General features: G+C 39.1%; 1 non-coding gene across 1 annotated transcript; it reads right to left on the reverse strand.

Annotated features, from left to right (window-relative positions):
• Window positions 1-218: 218 nt before the first annotated feature.
• On the reverse strand, window positions 219-322 carry LOC112765334 (small nucleolar RNA R71). Its single transcript, XR_003183643.1, has one exon. It is a non-coding gene; the product is annotated as a small nucleolar RNA R71 (small nucleolar RNA).
• Window positions 323-9,642: the final 9,320 nt, after the last annotated feature.

The following is a 9,642-nucleotide window of genomic DNA, read 5'->3' on the forward strand; positions in this document are numbered from 1 at the left end:
AAGATCCAAACCAACATCTCACAAAATTCCCGAGAATTTGCGACACTGTGAAGTCCAATGGAGTTCAGGAAGATGCCTACAAACTGCTCTTGTTCCCATTTTCACTTAGGGACAAGGCAGCTAAGTGGCTGGAATCATTCCCAAGGGGGAGCCTAACAACCTGGGATGAGGTGGAAAGCAAGTTTCTGGCACGTTTCTACCCCCCACAAAAGGTCAATAGGCTTCGATCTGAGGTTCAGACTTTTAGACAACAAGATGGTGAAACTCTCTACGAGGCATGGGAGAGGTTCAAGGAATTGACAAGGAAATGCCCACCAGACATGTTCCATGACTGGGTGCAATTGCATATTTTCTATGATGGACTTTCTTATGAATCAAGGAAGGCTGTAGACCATTCATCAGGAGGTTCATTGAACAGGAAAAAGACTGTGGAAGAAGCCATTGAAGTGATTGAGACAGTGGCTGAGAATGAGTACTACTATGCTTCAGAGAGACACAACACTAAGGGAGTTATGGAGCTGAACCATGTTGATACAATTCTAGCCCAAAACAAGGTGTTTGCCAAGCAACTAGCAGAGCTCACCAGGAAATTAGAAACAAAGCAAGTGGCTGCAATACACACACAAGATCAAGAGGAAGTAAGCATTGAAGGAGGTGATTGGGAAGAGGCCAACTATGTGGGAAATCAACAAAGGCAACCATATGATCCACATTCCAACACTTACAACCCAGGATGGAAAAACCACCTAAACTTTGGGTGGGGAAACCAGCAAACCCAACCACAAAACCACAAACCTTACAACCTCAACCAACATAACAATTCCACATACCAAAACTCCAACCAAAGATCATACCAAGCCACACAAAACACTTACTCCCAACCACCATATCATGGCCAAAATAATCAACCTGCCCAACCTAATCCGAACCAACAATTTCAAGATCAATTAAACAGGATAGAAGGAATGCTAGCAAACATGGGTCAGGACATAAGTGAGTTGAAAAGCTTTAGGGAGGATGTGAGATCTACCTTAAGGAACCATGGTGAAAAACTCAAGAGGATGGAGTCGCAAGTAGGAGAGCTATCTCAACAGGCCCCCAAGTCAACTGCAGTGTTCCCTAGTGACACAGAAAAGAATCCTAAAGGGGAAACAAAGGGAGTGAGATGGGAAAAATGCAAGGCCATCACCATATTGAAGGAAGTCTCAGAAGAAGAAGGAATCAGACCCTCAGAACAGGAGCCAGAAATCTTGAAGGAAGGTGTGGAAGAAGCTAAGCAGGAAAGTGAAACTGAGCAAGCCAAGGAACTGCAAAATAAAGGCATGCTGGAAACATACTAACCAAAAGCACCATTTTCTCAGAGGTTAGGAGGAGGTGAAAAAGGGAAAACATATTCAAGGTTTTTAGAGACATTTAAGTCTCTCCATATCAATATTCCCTTCCTTGAGATTCTCCAGCAGATGCCTACACATATCAAGTATTTGAAGGAACTGCTGAGCAAGAAAAGAGTTTTGAAGGGAGGACAAACTGTAATAATGAACAAAGAATGCAGTGCACTCATCAAAAAGGACATAGTCTCTAAGAAAACAGACCCAGGAAGTTTTCATATCCCCTGCATCATAGGGGAAACAAAAATTGACAAAGGATTCTGTGATCTAGGAGCTAGCATAAATGTGATGCCTCTGACTCTTATGAAGAGGCTACAACTGAATGAGGTGAGATCCACTGATGTAATCATACAATTGGCTGACAAAACACAAAAGCAAGCTGAAGGGGTAGTTGAGAATGTGCTGGTGAAAGTGGGAAATTATTTCTTCCCCACAGACTTTGTCATTTTGGACATGGAGGAAAGTTACCTACACCCTATCATTCTGGGAAGGTCATTTCTAGCCACTGCTAGAGGACTCATAGATATAGAACAAGGAGAGCTAATTTTGAGAGTACATGATGAACAGCTCATTTTCCATGTTTTCAAACCTGCATCTGAGCCTGAACCAGAACCTGAAAAGCCTATGGATGATAGTAGCCATCTGTGTTGGGAGGAAAGCAATCCAGCAGCTGAAACTCTGAAACAGTCCTTGGAAGGCAAACAAGAATTGCAAGAGTTAAAGCCACAAGAATCAAAAGAAACAGCTCAGAAAAATCCTCCTGGCATAAGGGTCAATGAAGAAATCCTCAAGAGAGAGGGAAGAGTTGTAAAGAAATTGCCAAGAGGGTGGAGGAACAAGAAAATTCCCACTGAAGGTTTCTCTCCGGGAGATAAAGTGATATCAAGTCATTATCTGCCAATCCCACCTGGCCTCAAACCCATTCCTTCCCAGCTCCCTCAAGTGTTCACAATCAGGAAAGTTCTTTCTATGGAACATTTGGAAATCATGAAGGAATCAAATGGGGACGTTTTCATGGTGAGAGGAGAGGACATCAAGCACTACAATCCACCCTAACAAGGAACAACCGTCAAGCTAGTGACGTTAAAGAAGCGCTTCATGGGAGGCAACCCATGTTTTAGTATCCTTACTCTTTATTGTTTTGCTCTGCATCTAATAAAGCATGGTTTCTTATGCATGAACTTGAATCCTCAGGACAACTGTTGATAGGGTGCACTAAACATTGCATGTAAAATACAATTGGTCTCAAAGTTTGGTGTGCCTGAAGGCACCCCCAAATCTTATTCAAATTGTATTCAATCCTTCATTCAAGGTGCACAACCAAACATTAAGTTTGGTGTTCCTCTTTGAACACAGCTAATGAAAAGCAAGAAGTTCCTCTGGATTTAGAAATTCATGACAAGTATACCATTTGCATGTTTTAATACTTTGATTTCAATTACTTTAGGTAGTAAAATTGTTTAGGATCAAAGAGCCAAAGTGACTATGATTTATTAGAATTATGCACATTCATTAAGGACAACCAACATGGATTTCATGTCATCAGGAGACATTACCAAACACTAAGTTTGGTGTCCAGTAATAAGTGTGCATACATACAAAGGTCACGACTATAAGCTCATGAAGTCAATCATTGATTTACAATTCAAAAAGAATGAAAAACATGTGCAAGTGCTATTCATTATTCACATGACCGAAAAAAATGATAGCAAATTTGTTTGTTTGTGCAGGTACAAAAGTAATGATAAGAATGGATGAAAAAGACAAAGGGGGGAGGTACGGTCTTGGTCAAAAAGGGAGTTCACAAGTCTTTGAAACTAACACATGGGAAAAGGAAGTTCTGCATGAAAAGATAGCTACATGTACAACTTAATGCACCCAGAATACTTCCAAGAAAGTTAAAAGCAATTCGTCCTTCTCCCTAATTCATATATTTACCATCAAGCCATCCTTCACAAATCACCCTAGCCGTCCATTTTTCACTTGCATGCACTATAAAGAATCATTTGGGGAACGAGTTCCACACCACCAAATCTCCTTTTTGCACATATTCTTTCATCATAGCATAACTACCTCTTGCCGCAAACAACCTCACCACACTTCTAACCACATTTGCTTACTTCACCTTGTCAACCATAGCTTGTTACTCTCCAAAACTAAAGAACCAATGGCAGCCTCATCTAGCCACAAAAGAAGAAAAGACAAGCAGCCAATGGAGGAGGAAAGGGAATTTGATGCATGGAAATACAAATCAGTTTTCCATGAGATTCAGGCCGAATGGATGAGACCTAAAAGGATACTAGCTGAGATTCCCTTTGACCTTGAAAAAGACGAGTTCCCAAGTGTTTGGGAGAAGATCAAAAAGAGGAAGTGGGAGCTCCTGACTAAGCCAATCACTAAAATCAACATCAACCTGGTGAAGGAGTTTTATGCAAATGCAGTGAGGGAGGATCCAACCGTGGAACCCACATACAAAAGCTATGTGAGAGGGGTGGAAGTTGACTTCAATCCCAAAGCAATCATGAAAACTCTTGGCCTGAAAAACATACGTTTCAGCCAAGCAAGCTATGAGGATAGGATGATAGGAGAACCTGACTATTCGACTATTGCTGAAGACCTTTGTGCCATCAGAGCTGAATGGGTGAGAAAAACAAGAGGGGCTCCAAAAGTCTTGAGAAGGGGAGACCTAACACCTGAAGCTAAAGGGTGGTATGCAATAGTTAGGAGATCCATCCTACCCACTGCAAACTCTTCAGAAATAGTCCCTAAAAGAGCCATCTTGCTACATTGCATTATGATGGGAGGGGAGATCAAAGTTCATAAACTCATTGCTGAACAGATACAAGAGTTTAGTGAGAAAAGTGACCCTGACTCCTGGCTCCACTTCCCTAGCACCATCATCAGACTATGCATCGATGCCCAAGTACCACTTGAAGATGCAAGACCTAATTGGCTACATCCTGGAATGGCCATAACTGCTCACAGAATGACTCTTGGCCTAATTGCTCCAAGACATACAAAAAGAAGAAATGAAGAAGGGCAACAAGCAGAAGAGGAGCAAGAAGCAGAGCAAGAAAGAGAAGAAGAGCAAGAAGAGCAAGGAAATCCAGAAAGAAGGCAACAAGTTCCCAGAGACCCCATGGATATGAGCAGAATGCAGGAAATCATGGAAGGAATGTCTCAACAATACATGAGGTCTCAGGAAAGGCAAGAGGACTTTCACCTAAAAATGATGGACATGCAAAGGAACTTTGAATCAAGATTCCTAGATCTGCAAAGGGAACAGAATTTACAATTACAGGAATCCCTCAGCCACATATGCCAACACCAAGATGTCAACATCTTGGAAATCAAGGAAGCCACCACTTTGCAGAATGCAAGATATGCAGTTCAAGCTGATTACAACATCAGTTCTCAAATCAAGCTTAACTACATAGGGGAACATCTACACAAGATGGACCCAGCATTCCCAGCTTTTGATGAGTATTTCAAAGGGAGGAAAGAAGGAGAAATGAACAAGGCAGTGATCCTTGAGAAAGGAGTGGAAGAAACAATGAAAAAGGCTGGATTCTGGACAAAGCTCATAAGAAAAGACAAAGGAAGTACAAGTGGTCAAAAAGAGACAAGAAGCAAGAAGAAGCAGGACCCCAAGAATCAAGAAGAACCAAGCAACAAATGAGAGGTGGTCTTGTTCCTTAATAATCAAATAATAGTTTGTGAATTGTCTTTATGAGCTTTCTTTCATTTTAAGTCATTTAAGTTTTATGTGAAATTTCTAGTATGTTTGTCTGTTTACTGCTTTGAATAAAGTGAATGCCTAGATGTTTGGATATAACTTCACTTTCTTAAACAAATGCTTGCCATGCTTGTTCTGTTTCCAAAAATAAAAGAAAAGTTTGAACAAAAGTAACTTGGCTCAATTAGTGACAAATCAAGTAGAATTAAGTGGTGGTATGCATGCTTGATTGTTTAGTCAGCTCACTGGAAATTGAGTGTAGAATTATCATTTTAGTGTAGAAGTTGAATACTGTCTATGGATCTTGATGAATAAATGTCTTTGGCCATGAAAAAGAAAGAAAAAGAAGAAGAAAAAGCCACTGAAAAAGGGCAACCAAAAAGAAAAGAATTGAGAAAATAAGCTAGGCACCAATGGTTTGAACTTCTGAGACAAATGCCTGTGGTGTTTATGTATTAAGGATATGCTTGGATGAATAGGTTCTGAGGAGTGTTTCAACACTTGGTAACTTGGGTTAACTAACCCGGGATTATCAACCAAAAGTCCATTATCAAGAGAAACCTAAATACAAAACATTTAGTCACACAAAGAGGTGCTGGGCACCAATGTCTCAAGAAGAAATGTGAACTAAAATGCCTGTAGTGGATATGTGTAGTGCACTGATAAGAAAAAGAAAATGCCAAAGGCTTGTGCAACACATGACACTGAGCAAACAAGGAGCAAAGGAGCTCTAAGAAAAAGAAAAACAAAGAATGGAAAAGTGCCAAGGACATAAGAATAACAAGAGACCATAGCAGTGTTTGATGGATGCAATGAAAAAGTGATAATCTTACCTGATAAGAATGAAAAAGTGATGCTGCAACTTTCTGCATAAAACCCTTCTGATGAACTTCAAATGCTTGCTAATATAGCCAATGTAATTGCTTTCTGTTTCATACTTTCTTCTCAATTAACTCAGGACTTGCTTAGGGACAAGCAAGTATTAAGTTTGGTGTTGTGATGCCAAGGCATCTTAGGCTAGTTTCACTAGCATTTTTCTGTTAGTTTTAGTTGTTTTATGCATTTTCTTGAGCTTAAAGTAACCAAGAATGGTTAAATGAATAACAAAGAAATGAACCATCCAAACAGTATGATTTTGATGCAAATTTCATGAGTTTTTAGTTATATTACTTGAATGCTATGAATGGAAGATTTCTCATGAAATTTTGCAAGACTTTGATGCAGTTGTTTGGATGATTTCAGGGAAGAAGAGGTTAGGCAAGGAAGCAACAAAATCAATAAAGGAAGCTTGAATATCACATGTGGAGTTTAAGCTCCAGTTTAAGCAAGTTTAAGCTCCAGTTTAAGCAAGTTTAAGCTTAAACTGGAGCTTAAACGCCAAAATCATGAAAGCTGAGGAATGCTGAAACTGGCGTTTAACCTCCAGTTTAACCTTAAACTGGAAGTTAAACGCCAGAATGAGAATTGCACCAAGGAGCATTTCCACGTTTAAGCTCCAGTTTAACCTTAAACTGGAGCTTAAACGTGTTCGACCAGAATTTTCCTCCAGGGAACCATTTCCACGTTTAAGCTCCAGTTTAACCTTAAACTAGAGCTTAAACGTGTTCGACATTTCTCCTCCTGGGTTGCTTTCTTCATTCCCACGTTTAAGCTCCAGTTTAAGGTTAAACTGGAGCTTAAACGTGTTCGACATTTCACCCTCCAGGAAGCATTCCACGTTTAAGCTCCAGTTTAAGGTTAAACTGGAGCTTAAACGTGTTCGACCCAATTTCTCCTCCAGGGTTGCAATCTTCATTTCCACGTTTAAGCTTCAGTTGAACCTTAAACTGAAGCTTAAACGTGTTCGACTATTTACCCTCCAGGGTTGCCTTCTTCCATTTCCACGTTTAAGCTTCAGTTTAACCTTAAACTGAAGCTTAAACTACAACTTAAACGCCACTATTTGAAAAGGTTTCTGGGCCAAAGATATTGCAGTTTAAGATAGCATTTGAGCACAAACATTAACTTAAACGTACTCTGGTATGAAACCCAATTGAATATCATGATTTATGGGATTGGGCCTGAAGAATTGATGAGTCTGGAATTTCAATTTGTTGAGTCATGTGTCATTACTTGATTATCACTAAGTTGGCTCAATGAATGTTACAGAATTGGATCAGCAGCCTCATCAGGATTATGGATCATAAACCCAAAGCAAAAGGAAATCAGGGAAAGGCCTCAAAGCCCAAGAAACACAACAGAAGCTCAATTTAGAAAGTGTATAAATAGGATAGAATTTAAGTTAGAAAGGACTTTTACTTTTACTTTTGGGGGAACTTTTTCATCTTGGCTAGTTTTCATACTTTTGTAATTGAATTCAGAGCTATGACTCACTAAACCCCTTTCATTGGGTTAGGGATCTCTATTGTAATTCAATGAATCAATAATAGTTTTTATCTTCTTCTTCAATCTTTTCTCTTGAATTTTGTTAGAAAGCTTCTCGATCTAATTCCATTGGTTAGTTGTCTTGGGAAAGAAACTATCCATAATTGGAATCCTTCGGAACCTTGGGAAAGGAATGGAGGATTCATGCTAGAGAAGCTTTCTCACAGTGAATTGGATTGGGGTTTGGATGGATATTGTGACATGTAATCCTACCAAATTGTGGTTCATGAAATTGTGTGGTATAATCAGTGATCGAGCATCATCTCTTCTTATGAACATTTAAACCAAGGGATTGGGAATTTGTTTGTTTTTAGAGAGAATTGGTAAGCCAAGGGATTGGGATCCAATCATATAAGATTGCCAAGCAAAATTCAATGAATGCATTGGTTGAGGAAGGGATAAAAATGTTTTGATTCGGAGATCTCAATATCTCCTGAAACCCAATGAATTCCCCATTTCTGATCTACACTTTCTCTTTACATTCTGCAATTAAATTCATGCAATCACCCCGATCCCCTTTTAATTTCAGCAATTTAGCTTCTCGCTCTTTAATTCATGCAATTTAAGATTCCGCAATTCTCATCTAAATCTTGATTCCGCTCAACTAGAACACACTTCTAATCCGAATTGCTCACTCAACCAATCCTTGTGGGATTCGACCTCACTCTATTGTGAGTTTTTACTTGACGATAACCGGTGCACTTGCCGGAAGGAATTTTTGCCGATTGTGCAATTTCCTAAAATCGTAGCTATCAAGTTTATGGCTATCACTCGTGTCTCTTCTTATAGTGGAGTTTACAACTGCAATCCTGAATAGGTTTGGCATCTCACTCTCCTTTGAATTGGAAGACTGTTAATGTCATTCGGAATTAGAATCCGAATAATATTATGAATTCTCTGATCTTTTATATTTCAGTTTAATCCTTGAACACAACAAAATTTACCTTAATTTATTTTTCTTTGGTGCTTTGTACCTTGAGTCTAGCCGTGACTTTAAATGTTTTGTCTCAAGGATTACTTGACACAGAAATACCACAAGCACTTGACTGGGGAACTCTCTGAGTTCTGATTTTTCTTTCAGTTACTCCCAGACAGTAGTGCTCAAAGCCTTTGGCCTACTCTGTTAAGCGCACATGGTCTTGATTCTAAGTGTTCTGTCTCAAGGATTACTTGACACAATCACACTACAAGCATATGACTAGGGAAACAACTCTTTGAGCTTTTAATCATGTCTGACCTCCCTAGTCATTGATGCTCAGAGCCTTGGACCTTGGTTTTATTATTATATATTTATTTATTATTTATTTTTTTTCTTTTGCTGTTTCTTTTGCTTCAAGGATTAAATTTTTGTTTATTTCAGAGAAGTCATAATAATTCTCTAAATTCCTGTTCCTTATACATCAACATCCCTTGATTCAAATTCAAATATGCACTGTTCATATCATGCATTCAAAATTACCATTAATACCACCACATTTAAGTAAATAAGACTATTTAAAATTAACTCAATTTCTCATGCAATATATCACTTCTTTTCTTTTCTCTTTATATTCAAGTTCGGTGAGTGGTACATGAAACATCTTTTTCAGCATTAAAGCAATTAAAAGAAAACTAAACTAGTCCTAGGATTCTAACTAATAAAGGATCATGCTGCAAACAAAGCAAAATAGTAGAAAGCCGGAACATAACATAGAAAAAGAGGGGAGGAATAAAAAAAATGAAAGGAACTCAACAACCTTAGTTATCCTAGCGGTCGCTTTATTCTTCAGGTTGTACTCCTCAATGAAGATGTTTCGCCTCCCTTTTGTGCCAAAAAACCAATAAGCGCAGCGTCAACACAAAACTTAAAGGTTTGCTTATCCTCAAGCAAAGAAGAACTGAAAATAGAAGAAACAAATATTATAAGGAGAGAAACATAAAATGATAAAAGAATAAGAGAGAATTAGGATTGGGAGAGAGAGAGAAAGAAAACAGGCGGGCAAGCGACGCGTACGCGTACGGCACGTGTTCGCGTAGGTCGCACATTTTTCATAATGACGCGTTAGCGTCCGGCACACATTCGCGTGCCCTGTCTTTTGTGCGATTGGCAAGAAA

This window comes from Arachis hypogaea, chromosome 2 (assembly GCF_003086295.3).
Source record: "Arachis hypogaea cultivar Tifrunner chromosome 2, arahy.Tifrunner.gnm2.J5K5, whole genome shotgun sequence".
In the NCBI taxonomy this organism is placed as follows: Eukaryota; Viridiplantae; Streptophyta; class Magnoliopsida; order Fabales; family Fabaceae; genus Arachis; species Arachis hypogaea.